General features: G+C 31.3%; 1 non-coding gene across 1 annotated transcript; it reads left to right on the top strand.

The window, feature by feature from the left end:
• The first annotated feature begins 11943 nt into the window (after positions 1-11943).
• Positions 11944-12047, top strand: LOC116551421. The gene has a single exon (XR_004268918.1). It is a non-coding gene; the product is annotated as a U6 spliceosomal RNA (small nuclear RNA).
• Positions 12048-13070: the final 1023 nt, after the last annotated feature.

Here is a 13070-nt window from a genome sequence, read left to right on the forward strand (position 1 = left end):
CTTTCTCAGCTTACTACAGTCTATTCTCAATTCAGCCTCAGAATACTTTTTTGAAAACAAAGTCATGTTTGTATCTTATCTGCTGAAATATGCCTTTGAATTTCCAACTCACTCAGAATAATATCCATGTTCCATAGCATGGCCTTTAATGTCTAATATGATCTTAAATCCCATTACTTGTGTTATCTTAATCTCAAATCCTTTTACATCTAGTTTGCTTAACTACTAACTTAGTCTCCTGGAGGTTCTAGAAGACTTTTCCTGCCTCAGAAACTTTGCAGTTGATATTCTCTTTGTCTTAAAAATGTATTCGGTTATGAACATAATTTGCTTGCTTACTTTCTTGAGATTTCTCCCAAAATATGCATTAGGAGTCAGGCCTTCCCTCTCTGCCCTAACTGCAAGAGGAAGCTCCTTTATCCCAAGATACCTCTACATTCTCTTCATAGCATTATCACCATCTTACATAGTATGTGTTAGCTTATTTAGTTTTTTTCGTCCTTAGTGAGAAAATAAGTTTCTTGAAAGAAAGGGCTTTGTCTTATTCACTGCTTTATCTCCAGGACACAGAACAGAACATGACATATAGAGGAAATGATTTCATAAAAAAAAATCACTGATTTAGTGCATGAATTTTTACCACTGTTAGTTTATGAATCCTTTACACTATCTTTTCTCTTAACTGCCATGATGGTACATCTTCTGATTTTTTTTTTTAATAACCTCTTCGTCAGCTCAAATTCTATTTTTCAAGACCTATGTTGATTATGCTATCTTATATGCTGTGTTCCTATCTTCTCTTTAGGAAAGCTGTATTATACAAAGACTTAATTTTCATATAAAACAGTAACTTAAATCTTTACCACAAATGAGACGACTTTTATGAGATTCAGAAACATATTTTTATCTGTTAATTTATCACCTCTACTTGCAAGTTGGATCATCAAAATTAACAAGAAAACATATATAATTGTGTACTTTTGAAACTTGTTACAGCAAAACCATTACAAACTTTTTCAGATTTGTTACAGAGAACCATTTCCTAACTACTTAGTCTAGATCAGATGTTTTTTCTCTGTAATATACTCTCATGAATATATGTTTATGTCGTTTTGTGAATTAATAAAGTTTATACTAATAAATATAATACAATGATACACCACATAACATATATTACTATATCATAGCATTATAGATGTGCACATATCTGTATGGTATAGTCCCCTGTGGAGTAATAGTTTGAGCATACATGAGAGGAAAATCACGAAGACGTTGGCAGTAATTTCTTCTCTGATAGAATATTTTACAAAGGCAAATCTTGAAAATAAGCTCATTGTTGGTTAGCTCATACATCATTAAAGACTCAAAAGTCTTTCATTTATCATAATGTTCAGACTTAATGAACATATAACTTAATTTTCTAAAATTTATAACCTAGCACTAAATAAATTGCACACATGCTCTATAAAGGAAACATCAAATTTGAATACACTAATGAGGAAGCAAGAACTGCTGGAATGATGTCACATATTAAAAAGTAATCAAGCACAAAAGTAAGAATCTGCATAATTTGAAGTGATTTATTTCTAATTACTATATTTCTCAGTACTTAACTACAGTAAATATAATTTTCATTATAATATGAATTTTATTCCACAATATGTAACATTAAAATGCTAATGCATTTGCAGAATCTCAAGATATGTTACTTAAAGAACTGTGATATTTGAATTCCAAAAATACTCTATTAAAATAAGCAATTTTTATAAACAGTATTAACATTGCCCATGATTGCTGGAATTCCCTAAAATATTATTTTCCCAACATAAGTATCATTGGTACCTTATTAAAAAATGCTACTTCCTTTTAATATAACAATTTGATATGTGAAGTTAGATAATATTTAGTTAATTAAATACTCTTTAGTTTCTGATTTGGGACTATTTTAACTCTATCTTCATTGCTGGTGTCTGACATTTAGAACAATTATGTTAAGTTCTGAAAACAAAATGTCAATGGAAAGGCGGTTAATAAGACTGGTGGGAAGGAAACATTTTACTGCACCAATGTCCATTCTTGCTTTTTTAACTATTTATGTCTTTTTATTCTTTGATCTTTATAGGCAAGCATATTTTTCCCAGTAAATGACTGAAAAAGAAATAGCTAATTTAGTGGACAAATAGGCAAAAAAATTCTCTTTATATCCAAATCTTTGCTGACAGTAACTACTGGAATACTTGTATAACCCTGCACAGTCCTATTTCTATCAAATTTTATCATTGAAGCTATTCTATCAAATTATATCATTAAAGCTTCAGGAACAACATTGGTCTTACTATCTACATTATGATAGGGAATTTCATCTTTACTTGTGTGACTGTATAATTTAATGAAACTTTTATGTCCAATTTACAAATGGGAGAATTCTACTTGAATGACTTTTTGAAATAATGAAGTTACTGTCAATTTTGACTTTTATTGTGGCTGTCAATCTCCCTGACATATAAATGTTCACTTCCATGGAAACATTAAAAGGACTATTAGTAAAATTCCTGAGAATTTCAGTTATAGTGATTGTGCCATAGATTATTTTATCACAAATTGTAGCACAATTTAACTATCGTAAAGTTTATTTTTATCTGAGTAAAACCTATATTCAGTAAAATAAGATAGTTTGTTTTCTCAACAAACAATGCAATTAAAAAATGCAACAAATTCTATCAAGTAAGCACATTAATTTTTCGAATTATAGTCAAATCTAAGTGGTCAGTACCAATGGGTATATTGTGGTTCCCATCACACTACCTCTATAGCATTACCCTGTAAGTAAACAAACATGACCTATAAAAGAACTCCAACAAGGTTCACATATGTTATTTAACTTTGAAAAACAAATGAACTGACATATTATATTGAAATGAAACTAGATAGCATATTAATATAACAATTTAGTACTACCAAGAAATGACAGAAAAATGAGTTTTAATTGCCGATTCAGAAAATTACTACAAAATTAAACTCATTGTCAATCACATAAGAACTCAGGATATTTTGTGTAAGTTAAACATTCTGAAGTATTTTTGTTTGTTTTAGGAATAACTTTTTACTTTAAACATCTAAGTCTGATTAGAAACAATGAAAATACAGAGTTTTCTCTTTCTCCTTATATTCCTTTTGCCTAGAGAATTATCTACTTATTCAAAACTATGTATATGTAAGAAGCCAAATTATTAGCCATAAAAATTAGATACGTTGTCTTCCATTTTTCAGATTTATTGCATAACATATACATGCTTTGTTAATTAGAAATATTAATTAACTTAAACTATGTTAGTGTAAATATTTTAAAAGATTATTGCATCATATTAGTAATAATTTATGGCTGAAATTTTGTGGGTTTGGAAGAAATAAAGAAGGTATAAGCACATTTTTTTCAAACAACTTTAACATTAAATATTTTGAAAGATTATTAGAAACTTTTGCATGTTGTAAAAGTTCAAAAGATTCAAAACATATTTTAAGTAATGGGTCTTAAAATGAGGTGTCAATTTTGTGGATAATGAATCTGTAATTTTATTAACATTAACTGTGGAAATCATTATAAGATAGATTTATTCAGAAATCTTCAAATGAGTAAACACCAATATAGTAAATTTTGCTAGATTGTCTAATATATTTACATTTATATATTACATATTAACAAAAAAGTATATATATGTGAATGTACAAGTAGAATTAAAAAGGAAATAAAATGACTCACTACCCGTTTGAAAAATTCTCAAATTTTAAATTTCAAAATGCAAATTAAAATTATGATGACCTAGTTTTTATTTATGTGAATAACAAAGATAAAACTGATAAAGCATTAAGGACACTTCAAGTAGATGAAGAAATGAAAAAAATATTTCTTTCATTAATTCCAGGTGGCAGAAAAAGTATTGAATAGTAAAAGTATTAAATATATTTGAAGAAAAAGTTGGCAATATCTACTTTGAAATGTTAATTTGTATTATATGTAAAATTATACTTGAGATGTAAAATTGCAAATGTTAGGAAATATATATATTTAAAGACTATAATAGTATTGCTTGATCCTTTTTTTTTGTTTGAAATAGAATCTTGCTCTGTTGCCCAGGCTAAAGTGCAGTGGTCCTATCTCAACTCTGCAAACTCTGCCTCCCAGGTTTGAGCTGTTCTCCCACCTCAGCCTCCTGAGTATCTGGGACTACAAGCTTGGGTCACCAAAGCTAGCTAATTTTTGTATTTTTAGTAGAGACAAGGTTTCACCATGTTGGCTAGGCAAGTTTTGAACTCCTGACCTTGGGTAATTACCTGCCTTGGCTTCCCAAAGTGTTTGATAATTTATTAATCTACAGCCATTTGTCTAGTTATGTATTGTTTCAAGAAAAAGTTATAGTAGTCGATGCTTTGATAGAATTGAAGCTCCTTGTAGTCTATTCTATGAATCATAATCAATTAAAAAAAATAGTAGTTAGCAAGAGAAAAGCAGGCAATGTAGTGTTAAGCACATAACTATTTACATACCTTTCCATCCAGGCCAATCCCTACAAAGTACTAAATTTTAAATGCAGATGAGCTCTGGAAATTCAGAAGAAGATATTAGATCTTGGGTGGCATAGTTACTTCTGGGATAGAAAATTATGTACCTAATGGACAGTGATTTATTTCTTGAAATGGAGTCTTGCTCTGTTGTCCAGGCTAGAGTGCAGTGGTCCTATCTCAGCTCTGCAAGCTCTGCCTACCAGGTTTGAGCTATTCTCCCACCTCAGCCTCCTGAGTACCTGGGACTACAAGCTCAGGTCACCACACCTGGCTTATTTTGCATTTTTGATAGAGACAGGGTTTCACCATTATTTATGGATTTATTTATTTTTAATATTCCCCTTTATATATGTGTGTGTGTTTATGATGTGTGTGCATATGTTTAACCAGGGATAATGATTCATCACTTGAAAAATAATTGGAAGAATTACAATTGGGCCAGGGGCAGTGAGTAGCTCACACCTTTAATACCAGCACTTTGAGAGGCCGAGGCTGGCAAATCACTTGGGGCCAGGAGTTTGAGACAAGCTTGGCTGACATGGTGAAACCCTGTCTCTACCAAAAATTAGCCAGGGGTGGTGGCACACATCTGTAATCCCAGCTACTTGGGAGGCTGAGGAGGGAGAATTGCTTGAACCTGGGAGGTGGAGGTTGCTGCGAAGATGGCACCACTGTACTTCTGCATTCCAGCCTGGGTGATAGTGCTAGACTTTGTAAGAAGAAAGAAAGAAATAGAGAGAGAGAGAGAGAGAGAAGAAAGAAAGATTCCTATTGTACATTTTTAGTATTGTGTATGCTTTTCTATGGAATGACATACTAAATATGACTTATTTGGTATTTATGTATAAGATGAATTATTAAAAATAAGCACACAGTTATTTTAAATATATCAGTAGAAATGCCATTTTGTTACATTAAATCTACATTTTAAATATGTCAAGAAATTACAGAAATGAATATATGTTAAATGTTGAAATAAAAACAATTATATCAAAACGTCATGTAGCTCCCAATGTCCTTTTTAACTTGGTAGTATATAAAGTGCAATTTTTAATAAAATAATAATTTATTTGACATTTGATCTATTCTAATCTTCAAATGATGTATCTTGCTATCTTAACAACAGAGTAAAACAGATATATAATTACTGATTATCATGGAAACATAGCCTTAATTAAAACTAAAATTCAGTTGTGTAGGTGTAAGAATTGGTAAATTTGTAGTATTTGATAAAGACAAAACACAAGGGCACCTCATTCTTGCTGAAATATTTCAAACGTCTCTGGTGAAATAATTTAACAGCATCTAAGATTTACTAGGCACTGTGTTTTCCTCTATAAAAAATATTAATTGGTTAAAGAGCACATTACACAAAATTAGAATCAAAGATATATGTAATATAATAAATTGGTAGAACTGATAAAAATGTAATAGCTGTTTTTGAAGCATGCAATAACTGATACATTTTTAGAAAATTTACTTACTAAATAAATATATAGGTAAAAGCATGCATCACAAATATGTAAAACATACCACATTATGAACTATAGACTATATATATTGTGTGTTCCATCTAATTTGAAATTTTTGAGGAAATATGCAGACATACAATATACACACACTCATTTGTACACCATGTGAATTATATGCAGGAGCTAGTATTTGTAAGAACATTATTTATATTAAAAATCATTACTATAATCCAGTTATTCAGCCATAGAAATAAGCTAAATATAGTATGATACACATATAAATGAGAATAATAAAAAGGCTTTAGAGTAATGCTGTAGATTAATTGAAGTCACTTTCATAAATATTCATATATTTCAAAAAATATATTCATAAAAGTTCCATTTTATTAAAAGATAGATGTATATTTTAAAATCTGAACATATATACCAAAGTAATAACAATTATAAGGTTTGATATTGGATATAAATATTGTGTAAATCTTTAGAAAATATTTTGTTGCATAGATTATTTAAATAACAAATACATTTTAAAAATAGATACAGATTTTTTTCTGCTCTTGTAGACTATAACTTTCATTCTGTCAAAAACTATTTACCTGCCTCTTTATTGGCTTGACAGCTAGTTGTTAATTTAAATGGCACACCTCTTGTGAAAATGCTTATCCTCTCTGAATTATCTGATCATTAGCTGTCTAACAGTGTACTAATAATGCCGAAATGGATACTTTAAGCATATGGTCACTCATTTTACTCTTGCAATTATAAATTACTGAAATAAATTAAATTCTTCACAGAATGTCTTCTGACCACTTCCAACTGGTTTGTTTTGTCTTAATGACTAGGATCTTGGATATTTGCATTTGTACAATGTAAAAGCAAAAGAATGACAAGAAAAACATTTCAATAAAGCTAATTTATTTACCCTGTGAATAGTAAAAACAAATCATAGGTGAAAAATACTTAGTGTTGTTTTTTTCTCCCGTTATACAATCTTTACTTAGTTTCCTGAATCATATGCTATATGATTCAATGATTTAATATTCAGCAAATATATATTTCCAATGTATAAAATAAATCAGAAAATGTGATAACTACTGTAAACAAAAAATAAATTGCACACATTTCCCTATACTCAGTGAAAAATAGGAATATTTATATTCTTTGGAAAAAAAGCCATTATGTTTAGTTTGTCAGAAACTTTATAAATGTATGCTTGGAAATGATGAGGTAAAGTGAAAAAAAGCAAGAATGCCTGGGATTCAAAGAAATAAAAAATGTGTAACCTAGACCCATAAAATAGAATTGGAAAGTACATATGAAAAAGAGTTATTTCTAAGAAATGAGGTTGAAAAGGATATCAGGAGTTATGTCATGGATAAATTTTCCTACAAGCAAGCATAATGAAATATTCCTAAACAATGAAGAGATACTGAAGTGAAATTTGAGTGGGAAAATAAAAATTATATTTGCAATTTAAGAAAAGAATTTTGGAACATGGAAGGCATGAGCTATATATAGCTGCCTCAGGGTTGTATACTCAAAATCTGGATATAAATATATATAATAATTTTAATATTTAATCTTTGTTTAAAGGAAAAAATAAACAAGGGTGTTGAAAACCACCAATATTGCAAATGCAGGATGTGCAGTAATATCACGAAAAGGAGCAGACCAGTTTTGAAGTTAATAAAAGTTCTCATTTTCAGAGCATTGTCACTATTAGAACTACTTTGCAGCTCCATGAGAAAGACCTATTTAGAGGGCATTGTTGTTACCTGTTTGAACTCAGAGTTCCTTTCTGGAAAGAGTCTTATCTTCACAACATTTGTTGAAAATAATCAGTGGCATTTGTTTAACATTGCAGATACTTAATATCTGGTGGTGTGATAACTGGTGGCACAATCAAAAGATTGACCAAAACTTAAAAGGAATTTCAAATAAACCAGATGTTCACAGAGTTTTTAAAATCTCTGACATTTTTCTTATTATTCTGGAGAGCCACATTCCAGTGCAGGGCTGTATGCATGTCCAAGAAAGACCTGAGTGGGCTCTAGTCACACAGGTTTGGCCAGTGTAGAGACCCCTCACAAACAAGAAGTGAATGCTAAGGAAGAGTTGTTAGCTGAAAGGGGTTGAATTTATGTCCAAATTCATACACAGAGTTCTTTGGTGAAAAGTGAAAAACTTACTGATTTAAGGCATTTAAGAAAAATTCTAGACACCAATAACTGATCAATTAACTAACCAAACAGCAGCTTCAGTGATTCAAATTATAGAGGAAACAAACTATAGAATCAGTCCAAGGAAGTCACACATGGACACACAAAAGAGTTGCTATAACATCAGCTGCAGAATTACCACCACCACCAATAGAATAGCAATAACAAACCCTAGAAGGAAGAGTCATCTCAATCCAGAGCTGTCATTTTATATTAACTAAATGTCTAGTTTTTATATGAAAAACATATTATAAAAAAGTATATAGGAAACTATGGTTCCAACATACAAAAAATTCATACAAATTGTATCAGAGGGAACATAGATTGAAGAACTAGATGGATATATTAAATCAACCATTATCCTGAATGGTATTGCCTAGGTTTTCTTCTAGGGTTTTTATGGTGTTAGATGTTATGTTTAAATCTTTAATCCATCTGTAGTTAATTTTTGTGTAAGGTGAAAGGAAGGGATCCAGTTTCAGCTTTTTGCTCATGGTTAGCCAGTTTCCCAATACCATTTATTAAACAGGGAATCCTTTCATCATTGCTTGTTTTTGTAAGGTTTGTCAAAGATCAGTTGGTTGTAGATCTGTGGTGTTACTTCTGCCATCTCTGTTCTGTTCCATTAGTCAATATCTCTGTCTTGGTACCAATACCATGCTGTTTTGATTACTGTAGCCTTATAATATAGTTTGAAGTCAGGTAGCATGATGCCTCCAGCTTTGTACTTTTTTGCTTAGGATTGTCTTGGCTATGAGGGCTCTTTTTTTGTTCCAAATGAAGTTTAAGGTGGTTTTTTTCCACTTCTGTGAAGAAGGTCAATGGTAGCTTGATGGGAGTATCAGTGAATCTATAAATTACTTTGGGCATTATGGCCATTTTCATGATACTGATTTTTTGTAACCATGAGGATGGAATGATTTTCCATCGGTTTGTGTCCTGTCTTACTTCCTTGAGCAGCGGTTTCTAGTTCTTCCTGAAGAGGTCCTTCACATCCTTTGTTAGTTGTATTCCTAGATATTTTATTCTGTTTGTGACAGTTGTGAATGGGAGTTTGCTCATGATTTGACTCTTTGAGTGTTATTGGTGTATAGGAATGCGTGTGATTTTTGCACATGGATTTTGTATCCTGAGACATTGCTGAAGTTGCTTATCATCTTATGGAGATTTGGAGCTGATACCATGGTGCTTTCAAAATATACAGTCATGTCATCTGCAAATAGAGACAATTTGACTTCTTCTTTTCTTAGGCATAGGCTAGGACTTCATGACTAAAACACCAAAAGAAATGGCAACAAAAGCGAAAATAGACAAATGGGATCTAATTAAACTTAAGAGCTTCTGCGCAGCAAAAGAAACAATCATTAGAGTTAACTGGCAACCAGCAGAATGGGAAAAAATTTTCAAGCGGTATCTGACAGAGGGCTAATATCCAGAATCTGCAAAGAACTAAAGTAGATTTACAAGAAAAAAACTAACAACCCCATTCAAAAGTGGGTAAAGGATATGAACAGACACTTTTCAAAAGAAGACATTTATGTGGCCAACAAACATGAAAAAATGCTCATCATCACTGGTCATTAGAGAAATGAACATCAAAACCTCATTGTGATACGATCTCACACCAATTAGAATGGTGATCCTTAAAAAATCTGGAGACAGCAGATGCTAGAGAGAATGTGGAGAAATAGGAACACTTTTACATTGTTGGTGGTAGTGTAAATTAGTTCAACCATTGTGGAAGACAGTGTGGCAATTCCTCAAGGATCTAGAAATAGAAATACCATTTGACCTAGCAATCCCATTACTAGGTATACATCCAAAGGATTATAAATCATTCTATTATAAAGACACAACCACACATATGTTCATTGCAGTGCTGTTTACAATAGCAAAGACCTGGAACCAACCCAAAAGCTCAACAATGATAGATTGGAGGAAGAAAATGTGGCACATATATACCATGAAATACTATGCAGCCATAAAAAAAAGATGAGTTTGTGTCCTTTGTAGAGATATGGATGAATCGGAAAACCATCATTCTCAGCAAACTGACATAAAAACAAAAAACAAGACACAGCATGTTTACACTCATTTGTGAGTGTTGAACTATGAGAACACATGGACACAGGGAGGGGAATATTGTACTCTGGGGTCTGTTGGTGGATGGGGGAATAGGGAAGGGATAGCAGTGGGTGGAGAGATTGGGGAGGGATAACATTGGAAGAAATGCCTGATGTAGGTTATGGAGGGATGGAGGCAGCAAACCACCATGTCATTTGTGTACCTATGCAATAATCCTGCAAGATCTGCACATGTCCTCCAGAACTTAAGGTGTAATTATTAAAAAAAAAAAAATCAGCCATTATCACTGAACTCAAAAAATGAAGAAAACCAAGTCTGAATAAGTATAATATGGGAACAATATTTCAGAGAATAGAGAATATCAAAAAAGAAAATAAACTAAAATTTTGAAGTTTAAGATTATAAGTAAAATAAAAAAGTCATTAAAAGGGTACAAGAGCAAATTTGAGCTGACAAAAGGAAAATTAATGAAATTCAAAGTAGGTCAATTGAGATTATTCAGTCTGACACAGAGAAAAAGTTTGGTGAAAAATAAACAGAATCTCAGAGATCTGTAGAACCTCATCAGTTATAACAATATATAGAAAATTAAAATCTCCGAAGAGTGGGGAGACAAAGAGGAAGAAAGACTACCTGAAAAGGTAATGTCTGAAAACTTTGCATATTTAATGAAAAAAACATTACACACACCAAAAAACACTCAGTAAATTTCAAATAAGAGTAAATCAAAGCGATCCATACCTAGACGCTGAATTGTAAAACTTTCTAAAGAAAAAGAGAAGGCAACAAGAGCAAACTAAATACTTATTTACAAGAAACATGCAGTACAGAACAAAGTGGAGCACTATATTTAACAGAGTGGGGAAAAAAAGACTGTCAACAACAACTAAAATTATGTCTAGAAATTACGCTTCAAAACTGGAGGAGAAAATAAAATACTTTGAGACACACAAAAGCCGAGGTATTGTGTGATATCCATCTGCTCTTCAAGAAGTAATAAAAGTTGTTCAGGCTGGAATGAAAGAACAATAAGTAATAACTGAAATCTGTACTATTAGCGCTTATAAAAATAACTACATGACTCAGTGTAAAATAAAACACAAAGGTATTTTTGTTACTGTTTTCTTCTGTATTATTCAAATGGCAACTTTATAAAGATGTAATTTAAAACTGTATTGACTAACTTACAACATATAAACATTTAATTACTATAAAAATATTCACACAATGGAGGAGCAAGAAATGTGCTATATTGAAACAAAATGTCTTTTACTATTAATATTAATCTGGTTTATATTTCTTTAAGTTATGATGTTAATTTTAATCTCTATTGAAACCATAAAGAAAGTATCTCAAAAAGGTTAATAAACAACAAGGGAATGGAAAGGACACAATATGAATATCTATTTAACAAAAAATAAGTCAGAAATAGAGAAAAAGAGGAGCAAATACACAAGACACATAGAACACAAATAACTAAATGATATATTCAAATTCTGTCAATCATTATATTAAAAGTAAATAAACAGATTGAGATGGTTGGTATAAAATATAATCTAGCTTATGTTGTATAAATCAAACACATTTTAAGCTCATAAATACAAATAGTTTTAAATTATAAAATAGTAAAATTAGAATAATATAGAGAAGATTAGCATGACTGCTGTGCAAGGATGACACACAAATTCATTGAGCATTTTATATTTTTGAAAAAGATAAAGTCACTTGCAAAAGGAAACCCATCCGCTTAGCAACACACCTCTCAACAGAAATCATTGTCAGAAGAGATTGAGGGCCTATTTTCAATATCCTCAAAGAAAAAAATTCAAACCAAGAATTTCACATTTCATTAAATGAAATTTCATAAAGAAGAAAACCTTTCCAGACAAACAAAGACTAAGGGAAAATATCACCACCAGACCAGCCTTAGAAGTAATCTTAAGAGAGTGTTCAATGTGGAAAAAAAAAGATTAGTACCTGCAACCCCCAAAACACTCAAGCAGATAGCCCACAAAAAATATAAAGCAAGTACCCAATTAAGTCTACAAATCAATCAGCTAGCAGAACAATCACAAGATAAAAACCTCGCATATCAATACTAACCCTGAATACAAATGGCCTAAACACCCCACTTAAAAACATGGAGTGTAAAACTGTATTTAAAAAAACATGGAGAGTAAAAGTGGATAAAAAGACAAGACCCAACTGTCTGAATGTCTCAAGAGACAGGCTCTAAGTAAAGGACTGAAGAAAATCTACCATGCAAACAGAAAATAGTAAAGAACAGGAGTCACTGTTCTTATATCAGATAAAACAGACTTTAAAGCAACCACAAACAGGAAGGACAAAGAAGGACATCAAATATTGCTAAAAGATTCAATTTAACAAGAAGACCTAATTACCCTAAATATATTTACATCCAAGGTTGGAGCAACAAGATTCATATAATACTTTTTTCTTGACCAATGAAAAGACTTGAATAGCCACACAGTAATTATGAAGGACTTTAACACCTCACTGACAAAATTGGGTAGATCATTAAGGCAGAAAACGAACAAAGAAATTCTGTACCTAAACTCCACACTTGAACAGCTAGAGCTTATAGACATCTACAGAATATTACACCCAGCAATCACGCACTATATATTCTCATCTTCACACAAAACATTAGAAAATCAACCACATGCCCAGCCATAATGCAAATTTCAATACATATAAAAAATCAAAACTA

This window comes from Sapajus apella, unplaced genomic scaffold (assembly GCF_009761245.1).
Source record: "Sapajus apella isolate SASKATOON/1434 unplaced genomic scaffold, GSC_monkey_1.0 scaffold9, whole genome shotgun sequence".
Lineage (NCBI taxonomy): Eukaryota > Metazoa > Chordata > Mammalia > Primates > Cebidae > Sapajus > Sapajus apella.